The sequence below is a fragment of the Nymphaea colorata genome, unplaced genomic scaffold (assembly GCF_008831285.2).
Source record: "Nymphaea colorata isolate Beijing-Zhang1983 unplaced genomic scaffold, ASM883128v2 scaffold0640, whole genome shotgun sequence".
Classification (NCBI taxonomy): Eukaryota; Viridiplantae; Streptophyta; class Magnoliopsida; order Nymphaeales; family Nymphaeaceae; genus Nymphaea; species Nymphaea colorata.
Window position 1 is genome coordinate 5,996 of NW_022205146.1, and position 12,522 is coordinate 18,517.

General features: G+C 38.9%; 1 long non-coding RNA gene across 1 annotated transcript; it reads right to left on the reverse strand.

The window, feature by feature from the left end:
- Positions 1-5,605: 5,605 nt before the first annotated feature.
- Positions 5,606-6,444, reverse strand: LOC126409598 (uncharacterized). The gene is made up of 3 exons (XR_007572253.1): positions 6,296-6,444; positions 5,976-6,058; positions 5,606-5,857 (listed from the first exon to the last, which is right to left on the reverse strand). It is a non-coding gene; the product is annotated as an uncharacterized LOC126409598 (long non-coding RNA).
- Positions 6,445-12,522: the final 6,078 nt, after the last annotated feature.

Consider the following 12,522-nt stretch of genomic DNA (forward strand, 5'->3'; position numbering starts at 1 on the left):
TGGTTTTTTCTCTCTTGCTGTGGGTTTTTTCACGTTACATCGTGTTCATCGTATTCTTTTTTCCTATATTTCGTATTTCTACATGGTATCAGAGCCGACGAGTTTGGGAAATTTTTTGGGGTTGTGAAGTTCCAACCTTAATCTCTCTATCACTCACTACTGTTGTCGCCGTTGCTGCTGCCGCCGCCGCCGCCGGGCTGGTCTGTAGTCATGGTTACGTCTTCCTCGTCGACTGACAATGCTGATCAAACTGAAATCAGGGCTTATAGAACTGAGAATGTTCCCGTTCAGGTCACTACTATTTGCCTTACCAAGGAGAACTACCTCCCGTGGTCGGCCGCTATGACTATGGGGATTGCTGCCTGCGGTCGGATTGCCTATATCAATGGAAGGAAACCTGAACCGGCGGAGACAAGTGGTGTGTGGGACATTTGGTTTCTTGAGGATAATCAAGTAAAAACTTGGATTGTCAACTCTGTTTCCGCTGATATCCAACCCTTTATTCTTCAGAAGAAGACTGCTAGAGACATGTGGGTGATTTTAGAGAACATGTATGGCCAAAAGAAAAAGGCTATCCGGACTTACCAACAAATGAAGACTGTGTATGAGCTTCGGCAAGGGAACTTATATGTAGCATATTACTATGGGGCTTTGAAAGCCAAGTGGGAGAATCTTGACTATTATTTTGATGTTACTTGGCACTGTCCCCAAGATCAGGCACTTTATGTAGCTAAAGAGTGGGAAAATAGGGTGTTCCTCTTTTTAGCTGGTTTGAATGATGAGTTTGAAGGTGTTAGAAGCCAGATTCTGAATTCATGAGAAGTGTCGAGTATTGAAGATGTGTATTCTCGTGTTGAAGCTGAAGAACAAAGAAGGCTGGTTACTACTGGGGGAAAGAGGGATCTCATGTCATATAATGAGAGATCTGCTCTTGTTAGTCGTGGTCCTGGAGGCACTACTAGATCTCTTTGTAGATGTACTCACTACAAGAAGACTGGTCATACTGTGGATTTCTGTTGGAATCTTCATCCAAAGAAAAAGGGTAACAAAGGGAGGTCTTCTAATGGGAAGTCGACTGTGTCTGAGGAAACAAAATCTAGTGGAGGAAAGGTCTCCATTTCTACTGAACAGCTTCGTGAACTGAGGGCTTATCTGGGTCGGATCGATGTCAATCAGGTTGAGGCATCAGATGAGTCAAAAGCCAATCAAGCTCTTGCCATTGTAGGGGATAAAGGTAACTCTTGTGTGGGAGAATGGATTGTGGACAGTGGTGCTACTCACCACAGGACGGGTAACCTTAAATTGTTTCATGAGTATAAGCTGTCTTTTGGAAGGGAGCGAGTATCTCTCGCAAATGGTTCCTCTACTTTTGTGGCAGGAGAAGGGAGTCTGTCCTTATTGGACAAGTTTCATGTGCGAGGAGCATTACATGTCCCTCAACTTCCCTTAAATCTCTTGTCAATTAGTAAACTTACTAAAGAGCTGAATTTTGAACTCATTTTTTCTGCAAATCACTGTGTTTTGCAGGACTTGGCGACAGGAAAGAGGATTGGGATTGGTTTGGTGTCTGATAGCTTATATCATCTTTCCATACACGTGGCCATGGCTCTTATGACAGCGATCAGCAAGACAGAAAAGCGAAGAGAAGATTGTCTTCAGCCCTTCTTGTATTGGCATGAATGCCTTGGGCATTTACCTTTTGGCATTTTGAAATAGTTGTTTCCTGATTTGTGTTCCACTCTGAACTTGTCTTTGATTTCTTGTGATGTATGTTAGTTTGCCAAACATGTGAGGGCTTCGTACCCTATTTCTACTAGTTGTGTTAATGAAGTTTTTTCCTTGGTTCACTCAGATGTATGGGGGCCTTCGAGAATTCATACCCGTCAAGGTTTTCATTATTTTATAACTTTTATTGATGACTTCTCTCGGACCACCTTTGTGTACTTGTTAAAAGATCGCAGTGAGGTACCTCATATCATAGAGACTTTCATTCTACTTGTGCAAACTCAATATGGTGGAACTGTTAAAACCTTCCGATCGGATAATGCATGTGAGTATATGTGTTAGTCAGTTGAGGATTTCCTTCGAAAAAGGGGGATTGTTCATGAGACGTCCTATAATTATACTCCCCCACAAAACGGGGTGGTTGAGAGGAAGAATCGCCAGCTTCTTAATGTCACCAGAGCCCTTTTGTTTTAGAGGAATCTTCCCAAACACTATTGGGGTGATGCGGTTCTTACTAATGCGTATCTTATCAACCGCATGCCCAGTCGTGTGCTGAATGGTCGGACTCCCCGTTCTTTACTTTCGGGAAGTCATCAACCTTTTCTCCTCCCCCCTCGTGTTTTTGACTGTTTATGTTTTATTCATGATCACAGTCCCAATGTTAAGAAACTTGATCCCTGGTCTATCAAGGGTGTGTTTGTTGGGTATTCTCCTACTCAGAAAAGGTATAGGTGTCTTGATCCTACCGTTGGTCGAGTTTATGTTACAAGGGATGTTACCTTCTTGGAACATGCTCTGTCTTGATCCTACCGTTGGTCGAGTTTATGTTACAAGGGATGTTACCTTCTTGGAACATGCCTCTTACTTTTGTGAGAATCCTCTTCAGGGGAGAAGTCTGTGGTTAGGGAAGAGTATTCTCAGAGTCAAGAGATTTAATTTACAGATTTTTTGGATTACAAGAAAGAAAAACCTGAGAAGGAGGAAGGGTGTGACACCAGAACTGAGAAGCAAGGTCATCATTTGTTTGGACAGGTCTACTCTAGACGAGGTGCTCGGACAGAGGAGCTAACTAATGGTGCGAAGTCTACTTCCAATCCCAATGCCATTCCTTCCCTGGATGAACCAAGTCCTACCTTGAAGACTCAAGATGGGGTTGAAAAAGAAAATGAAGAACTTCTCATTGCCCTGAGAAAGGGTGTCAAGTCATGTACTCAACACCTAATTGGTAATTTTGTATCTTATTTTAGACTTAGCAAGGAATACAAGTGTTTTGTATCTTCTCTTTCTTTGGCTATGATTCTCAAGTCCGTTGCTGAAGCTCAAAGTGATTCCAAGTGGGCTGATGCTGTGAAAGAAGAAATGGAAGCCTTGAGAAGAAACATGACATGAGAAGTTGTGAAAATTCTTGAGGCGGCTCACTTGGTTGGTTCCAAGTGGGTGTATACCATTAAGTATAAACCAGATGGAAGTGTTGAAAGATACAAAGCTCGTCTTGTAGCCAAGGGGTTTAGTAAAAAATATGAGATTGATTACTTAGAGACTTTTACTCCAGTTGCGAAAATGAAGACAGTTAGAGTTGTTATGTCCCTAGCTGTGATGAAAGAGTGGAGGATGTACCAACTCGATGCTAAGAATGCTTTTCTCAATAGTGATCTCGAAGAAGAAGTGTATATGTGTATGCCCCCAGGATATGATGAACCAGAAAAATGTTGTAAGCTGAAAAAGGCCTTATGTGGCCTCAAGCAGTCACCCATAACATGGTTCGAACGGCTCAGACGAGTGTTGCAACATCATGGGTACAATCAAGGGAATGGAGACCACACTCTATTTGTGAAGAAAAAAAGAGGGCAGGGTCACTCTTTTACTTGTCGATGTGGATGACATGATTGTCACAAGAGAGGATGAGGAGGAGATCATCAAGTTAAAAGTGTTACTGGCTGCTGAATTTGATCTCAAGGATCATGGCAAACTGAGGTATTTTCTTGGTATTGAGATTGCTAGTTCTAGTACTGGCCTTGTGCTAAACCAAAGGAAATACACATTAGATCTGTTGGAGGAGACTGGTGAACTGGGGTGTAGACCCGCTTCTACCCCACTTGATACTGGACACAAGTTAAGCCTTAGAGATAGAGAGTTGCTCTGTGAAGAAGCTAAGGGAAGATATCAATGTATGGTTGGAAAGTTGATTTATCTTACCCTTATGACACCAGATATCACTTTTGCGGTGAATGTACTGAGTCAATTCATGCATGTACCTACTGATGCACACCTGAAGGCTGTGGACAGAATATTGTGCTATTTGAAGAGAAATCTTGGCAAAGGACTCTTGTATGTAAAACAAGAGACTGTAGAAATCGAGGGGTACTCCGATGCAAACTGGGCAGGTTGTGCTGATACTAAACGGTCTACCACAGGGTATTGTGTCTACTTGGGAGGAAATCTTGTTGTCTGGAGGAGCAAGTGACATGATGTGTGTTCTCGATCTAGTGTTGAGGCAGAGTATAGAGCTATTGCTATGGGAGTGTCAGAGTTACTATGGCTGAAAATATTGCTGACGGATATCGGGATAGAGATTGAAGGACCTATGAAAATGTACTGTGACAACAAGTCTACAATCAACTTAGCCAACAACCCTGTACTATACGACAGAACAAAGCATGTTGAGATTGAACGTCACTTCATTCGTGAAAGGATTGATGCTAAAGAGTTAGTCTTACCTTTCATGAAGTCTGCAGACGAAACTGCTGATGTTCTGACGAACGCTCTATCTTCAACTTCGTTCGAGAGAAATGTATCCAAGTTGGACATGTTTGATATGTATGCCCAACTTGAGGAGGAGTGTATATGCATATGCCACCAGTCCAGAGCATTGTCAAGAGACTTGGGTGTGGGTACTGGTCAGTGCATATATGTATGTATATATATGTATATATACTCCCAGTTATATATATGCGTATAGCTTACTTCGCAGCTATGTGAGGAAGAAAATTTTATTTTCAAAAGAGAAATTAATTAGATGCCATGTCAACACGACGCTGGTGCTTGTGCAGCTCCAACACGCACCCCAACCATGTCCTTGTGTCCTTTCTTATGCAAGTTCAAAATATTTTCCATTTTTTTCGTCTCCATGTCCCTTTCTTTCTTTATGTATAGTAATAAAAGTAAAAAGAAAGGACAGATTAAGCTAAGAAACAGTCTAAAATTATATATATTATGAATGTGTATATACAATTATACACCCTCGCCGCACCCTTGCAGATTAATATGTATTCTCATTTAATTGTATTTAGCCACACAGATATATGGGGAAAAGAAATTTATGTTTCCAAAACAGAAATTAGTTAGATGTTTTGCTAATTAAGCATGATGGTCTCTCTCTCCCTCTCTCTCTGTGATGACCAAGAAAGAGTGAGTGAAACTCCCATTCCAAGATACTCAAGTTTCTAGAAAAGTATTAGTAAGATGATATGAAGTCATCTCTTCCAAATGATATTTACTATTAAAAGTCTTTGCAAAAAAAAGTGAGACCTGGACAACATTTTCTAAGGAAATGAACACTAAAAGATATTTAAGTCTAAAAAAAAAGAGTTAAATAAGATGACCTAAATGCATCTCTAGCTCTCAACAATACAATAAAGACACTTGCAATTCAAACAGAATACAAATTATTATGCTTGGGGCCTATTTTGATATATATATATATATATATATATATATATATATATATATATATATATCAAAATAGGCCCCAAGCATAAAGTATAACCTAAGTCCAGCCAGCTCATTATGGATGTGAAACCCTTCAAGGCATCTCCACGTATCACATAGCTACCAACAAAGCTCTCAATACCCTTATAAAAGCATGGTTGATGTTTTCAAGTAACATGCAATAAAGAAAGCTCCTAAGCATCCCAGACAATTCAATGATATACACAAAATAAAGGATAAGTCTAACACACCAAGTGGAAAAATTGAAGCATATTACATGTGGAATCATAGACATTCCATCTTTATTCATAAAAAGTGTTAAATATAACAGCAAAGATTGCATAAATTCAATTAGAAGAATACGTAATCACAACGCTCCAAATATAATGGTCAACTCACCTGATTGGAAGCATAAAAAGAACTCCTGCCACAAACAGTATTTTGGTAAGCAAAGGAAGACTAGGCACTAAAATGCAGAAAAGAAGGTTGGTCATGCAATGAAACATGAATTTAAATGTGAAGACTGAGTAGTGAGCACTTACTCTTTGGTTGGCACATGAAGATACTTCATGAAAGCTTCAGGAAACTGCTCAAAAAGCTCATGAACAGCATCAACAGAATGAATCTGAAACCAGAAAGTGAAAATGTTGAAGGAACAACAGATTATCAATCTGGAAGGAAAATTAATAAAGCAAGCACACCATACTAAAATTTATAAATTAATTATTTCAGACACATAAAATAACTTGGTGTAAAAATATCAACTTAGAGCAACAATATCTCAAAAAACCAAGCAAAACTCATGACTTCCAAGCAAAAAGCTAAACACTACCACACTAAGATAAATAGATGAACAGCATACCTCGCTAGACCATCACTTGCCCCAAGCAAGAAGCCAACAATTGCAGAAAAGAGTGCATAGAAAATCTGAAAATTGAGAAGATAAATCTGCAAATAATAGCATATCAGTACGAGACAGCAGGAAAAAGAACTATTCAAAATCAAAGACAATGAGCCACTGCAGGACATTTTCATGAATTGTCAACGAAAACAAGGAAAAATGGTTCTACAACCAACAATATGGAAAAACTTAACCACCTGAAACAAACTTTTTAGCTGACACACAATCATAAGAACCCAAACTAGTAAGTTAAGCTTATGAATTTGACGGTATGCAAGAACCAGAAACACCCTATTCTCCTAAATCACAATTCACCTATAGAAGTTTTGACTTTGCACACCTTGACTAACCACATAACATTAATCAATAAAATCTAAAAAATGCATAGATACAAAAGAATCATCAATAAAGGAAATTAACAAATTTCTAGCAAAAACTGAGCTTTATGAAACATATTGAGGTATATACAGCACTATATGTAAAGAACTATCTAAAGAGGAAGGGAGGTTGTAGCTCATATGAACATGTCGACAACATTAGGTCTGCCAAGCACTGCTACTGTCATGGGAAACTTTAGGTTATTTATAAGCATCCTCGTAGTCTAAGGCTCTCCAGAACCTAACGAGCTTAGCAGCTGATGTTCCCTTCAAAGCCAAAAAAGGTTTCAAGTACACAGCCAACAAAATTTCAGTGAACTTAAGGCACAACCCCATCTCCACACTTAGGCAACCCAAGCTAGGGCTTTGAAAAATCAGTAATAGAAATATAAATAACATAATACATGTATACACACTCCAAATTCTGCCACATAAGTGTCCATGTCGACCATAAATAGGACCTAGGCAGTCATAAAGTAGTTACATAGTGTATGTGGCACCTCCTCTAGCTGCAACTTCATTCAGCCGTTGGTGCCACAAGCAAATGTCCGGAACCTTGTTCCTCTTTGTTTGATATAGCTAATTGCCATTTTGTGCTGCTCAACTACCAGCCAACACGTACCCTTCAGTCCATCTCTTTAGAAGCCGAGTGCTAAGCATTGGCTGAGTTGTCTCTACCATAGTCACAAATAACGTCTCGGAGTTTTAAACGGTGAGGTTTTTCTCGGGTATAATACGGAGAGCTTGAAAACAATGAGAAAAAAAGGAAAAAATATGGTAAATTTTTAAAAATTTTAAAATACTAAAAATGGTGGAAAAAAATAAGTGAGAAACTAGTAACACAAACATCACAAGATAAGTAGATTTGCAACAAATAAAAACTAGAAAATGAAAAAAAACTGTTTGGCATTAAAAAAAGTAAAAAACACGAAAAAACATGTTAAAAATGTGTTTTTTTCGTTTTTAACGTTTTTTTCAAAAAAACATGTTTTTTCTAAGTTTTAAGTGGCCATTTAATTTTTCGCGCTTTTTCTTTTTGGAAAAAACGTGTTTTCTGTGACTATGGCCTCTACTCATCATTGGCCTTCAATTGCCAACAAGTTTGTGCATATGCGCAGTTTTCATATTCCCACTTGGTCACCCATCTTCAGTCCCCACAAGCCAAGTTATGAGTTTCATCTCCTACACCACATGCTATCATGAATCATACCTCAATGTAGCATGGCCAAGCCCTTAGCACCAGGCCATGCCAACCTGCTAAGTCACTAACTTGCTATCAAATGGCCATTCCATCATTGGCCCAATTCAACATCTAATGTCCACCCCATTATTCCAAGTCTTTGCCAACTGCCTTCATGCTTGGCCTTCTCATAGGTGTTGCGGGTGCTACATTCTCAAGTGCCTCAATGTATGTCACTAGAGAACTAGATGGCGCCGAGGCAATGAGTAGACCCTAGAGCTTAGGCATGCCTAGGCTGGACTAAGCGCTCTAAATGAAAAAAGATAAAAAATAAAAACGTAAAAGCTAATAAAATGCAACCAAAATATTATTATATACAGTCACATATATAAACATATACATGATTATATACAGTCACAGAAAGACTGACAAAATAATACAAAACTAAAGACTGTTAAATAATACAAAATTTATTCATATAAATACGCGTACAATAACATCAGGTCTCTCTCTCTCTCTGGTTGGTCCACCAAAGCTATTGTGATAGACACCAAAGCTGCTTGCTTGTAATTGTGTCTCACTGAAGGATCAATAACTTAGTGGAAGGGTTGAAAGGGGAGAGGAAACTGACATTGGCCACCGACAACTTCTTGTTAAGATAAAGGTAAGTCGTTTTGGATTGGGTCTAACCTAAACCCAATCCAAAATGTACCATCATGTGTCTGCGTTGTGGTTTTGGTGCATCAATGCAGGTACTAGAGCCTTATCAGTTATCTCATACCCATGTTACATGGACAAGACTTAGTTTGTCAACTGAAATGCATAGGCTACTAAGCATCTAGGCATCTTAGGCAGCATTCTACGCACTTTCAAATGGTAAGTCACCTGCAACTGGCTAGCTTAGTTGATCAGTTAGGTTTACCATAAGCTTTTTTAAGCTTTACAATTATCCATGTATACTACTGATGCACAATAACAATAATATAATCAACTGCAAGAAAAATAGTCTAAGATCTGACATCCCCCATCCAATACATAACTTTGAGAGCCGAAATCTTACTTGTGCATGACTTTATCACAAATTTACAAGTTAACGAGGAGCCTAGTGATGTGAACCTACTCAAGGCTCTATCAGCTGCCTCGGTCAGCAAAGGGCATACGACCCAGGGATGACGCACCAACTCACCTCATAGAGGCTATAGATAGTAGCTGCAACCCATCAGTTGGCCGACCAGAATGTCACGACCAAGAGATATATTGAGGACCTAGACCCTAGAGCTGGTGGAACCGCTGCCCTAAGCCGAATCATCTACCCAAGATCACTCAGGGTAGCCTACAGACCGAATCCTAAGACTCAAGACACTAAAAACAACAACAAAGTAAATAATCCGCCGGACAAAAACCCCAGCTTGACTCTACCCTGGGACGAGGATATAGGTATGGTTAACCCAATCCCGGTTTTAGACCTACTACAAGCACTAGGAGGGAAGGCTGACACGACTACGAGGGATATGGGATCCAATCACGACTCACAAGACTTGACCCAAACAAACTTACAGAATCATAGACTACAGGATGAGGAGGGTAGTCTACCACGGTGAAGGGTGACGGGGGTGGAAGCTGCTGGGGATGGAGCTCGGCCCGCCTGGCCGAGGGTAGCACTGACGCCGCTATGGCTCAACCTACCTGGCCGAGGACAATGCTACTGCTGCGAAGGCTCGGCCCGCCTGGCCGAGGATGCACCGAAGGGGTGAGGACGTTGTGCCTAGGGTGGCCGCTACCGCTATGGGCCACAATTGGCCTTGGGGCAGTGTTGACGACGGGGGCGTGGTGGCGACGGAGTCGGCCCGCCTGGCCAAGGTCGCCGAGATGTCTGCGACGAAGGTTCGGCAACGGGTGCGGAGAGGCCGCGAGGGAGAGTTGCCAACAGTGGCGAGGGCACCTACGGTTTTCGGCCCGCATGGGGAAGATGATGGAGTTTGGTGTCGGCCCGCCTGGCTGATGTTGGTGGTGTAGGAAGGTTGGCTGGGACAATGGCCGCGGGTTATATGCAGCCGACACTTACTAGACTTGGAGGGAACCTAGCTACAAGACTCCAAGGCGAGGGGCTAATCTAGGAGTTAATACTCTGGCTCGGATGAGGGGGAAGGGATTAATGGCTAAGAGAGGGGATTACAAAGAAGAAGGGAGAGACATTGTCACATAAAACAAGTATTATTTGAAAAAAACACGTATCATATTTGAGAAATAAGTCAGTCGTATAAAACGGCAATTAGACGCATCTTTTTTAAAAAAACGTCAGAAAATAAAAAACTTGAAAAAACGCATATTATACGCATTTTTTTCATCTTTTTTAATATTTTTTATTTTTTATCATTTTTAGGATTTATTAAATGCTTTTAAGTTTTTTTGAAAGTTTGCAGAGATTTTTATTAAATGCTTTTAAGTTTTTTTAAAAGTTTGCAGAGATTTTCCTAAGATATACAACTTTGCCATATAATACCCATACATGATATATGTGACAATAGTTCAAAGGGAGAGTGAATGGCACTAATTCTAGCTCTATATGTTGGAAAAAGTATCTCATATGACACAATCCTATTGGTTGCCTTATATTTCTAGTGGATCTTCTAAGGTTGTCTTCATTTGAAGTAGATTTTTGTGGAAATTGAAGTTCAAGAGTTTCATTGGTGTTTTTCTTCACCAATGTTTTGTTTTCGGTTTCTTCTATGATATGTAATTATGTCTTTGGATACCCCACCATCATTTATATCATTAATATTACTATCATCATACATTTCATCATCAAGTTGGGAGAGATACTTGATTAAAAAAGAATAATACTTGTTGTTTTGTGGTTCTTTACATTTTTCAAATCTATTTTCTTCTTCATTAAATTTTACGTTTATTAAAGCTATGAGTTTGTCTTTGATTGGATCATAGCATTTCTAGTCTTTTTTTTGTCTCAGAATAACCAATAAAGGCACATGCATTAACCTTTGAACTCAGTTTGTTGGTCTTGTCATTTAAGACAAAACATTTGCATCTAAAAATTCGAAGTCTATTGAAATCGAGTTCATATTTAAATAATTTTTCAAAAGGAGTTGTATTCTTTAAAACTTTTAAAGATATCTTATTTATGAGATAACAGAAGCAAGGGCTGCTTCAGCCCAAAAGTTTTTAGGTATATTTTTTGCAATAAGTAAGGTTCTTATTGTTTCCACTATGTGTCTATGTTTTCTTGTAGAAAGTCTATTTTGTGGAGGTGTTCTTATACACAATTTTTGATGAACTATTCTATAGTTTTCCAAATATGTTTTAAATTTATTTGAAATATATTGACCTCCAGAATCGGTTATTGGGACTTTTAATTTAGCGTCAAATTCCGTTTTTGCCAAGTTCTAAAAGTTTTTGAACACGTCAAATACTTCAGATTTGAATCTTAGGAAATATCTCCAACAATATCTAATGAAATCATCAACAAAGATCACATAATAAGATAACTCTCCTTTTGACATAATAGGAGAAGACTCCCATACATCAGAATGAACAAGCTCAAAGGGCATAGAAGAAAAGAAACTTCTTTGTCCAAAAGATAAGGATTTCGTTTTCCCATGTATGCAATCATTACATTTAACATTCTCAATACAAAAATCCTTGAAAGGGTGTCATTATAAATAATTTTCTGATATTTAAATGACATAATCTTTGATGTCAAACATTGATGTTAACATTTTTGATGTGGTCCCAAAAGTTTTCTTTGGTAACACATAGATTGTTTGTATAGTAAATATCTCCCTTTTTAAAACTTTCCCCAATCAATCTCTCGGTTTATTGATCATATACCAAACATTTACTTGATGAGAAAACCATACCAGAACCAAAATCTAAAATTTGAGAGACAGAAAGTAAGTTAAGATTAAGTTTATGAACATAACTAACTTTTGATATAAAGAATTTTTTCATTTCTTCAAATTCTTTTTCAAAATTTCCAACTTTTTTAACATTCAAAGATGTTCTATCGGCGGTAAATACATTTGATTCTTTTTTTGCTTGTTCAAACTTGGTCAAAGAGGATATATTAGGTGTCATATGAATGAAGCACTGGAATCTAAAAGCCAATGGACCATACGAGGAGTGTTGGAGGTGGATGTCGTTGTTGCTGGAGCTCCGGAATTTGACTCCTTTAACATATGTTGAAGAGTCATCATAATTTGGTTTAATGTTAAGGAGATTGACGCAAGATCACATCCTTCATCTTGAACATTTACAATCTCCTTGAGAGCTTGATCAAATTGTTTAATACTGTGTTGCCCACCTTGAGAATACGAGTCTCCTCCTTTATGAAAATTCCCTCCATAATTTTGTGATTGTCCTTCAGGGCCCGTTTGATGGGCTGGAAATGTACTGTAGCAGAGGAGAAAAAAATTCAAACTTTCAAAATATTTCTCATTCCATCAAACATGGCATAATTTTTTTGACCGTTGGAGGTGATTCCGGAAATATATTTTTGGAAAAATTTTTCCAGCTAGAGGGGTGGAAAAATTTTTCCAGAATTTTTTTTTTGACCGTTGGAGGAAGGAGGAATAATGGATGGGGAGGAAGAAGAAGGGAATGAGGGAGGAAGAAAA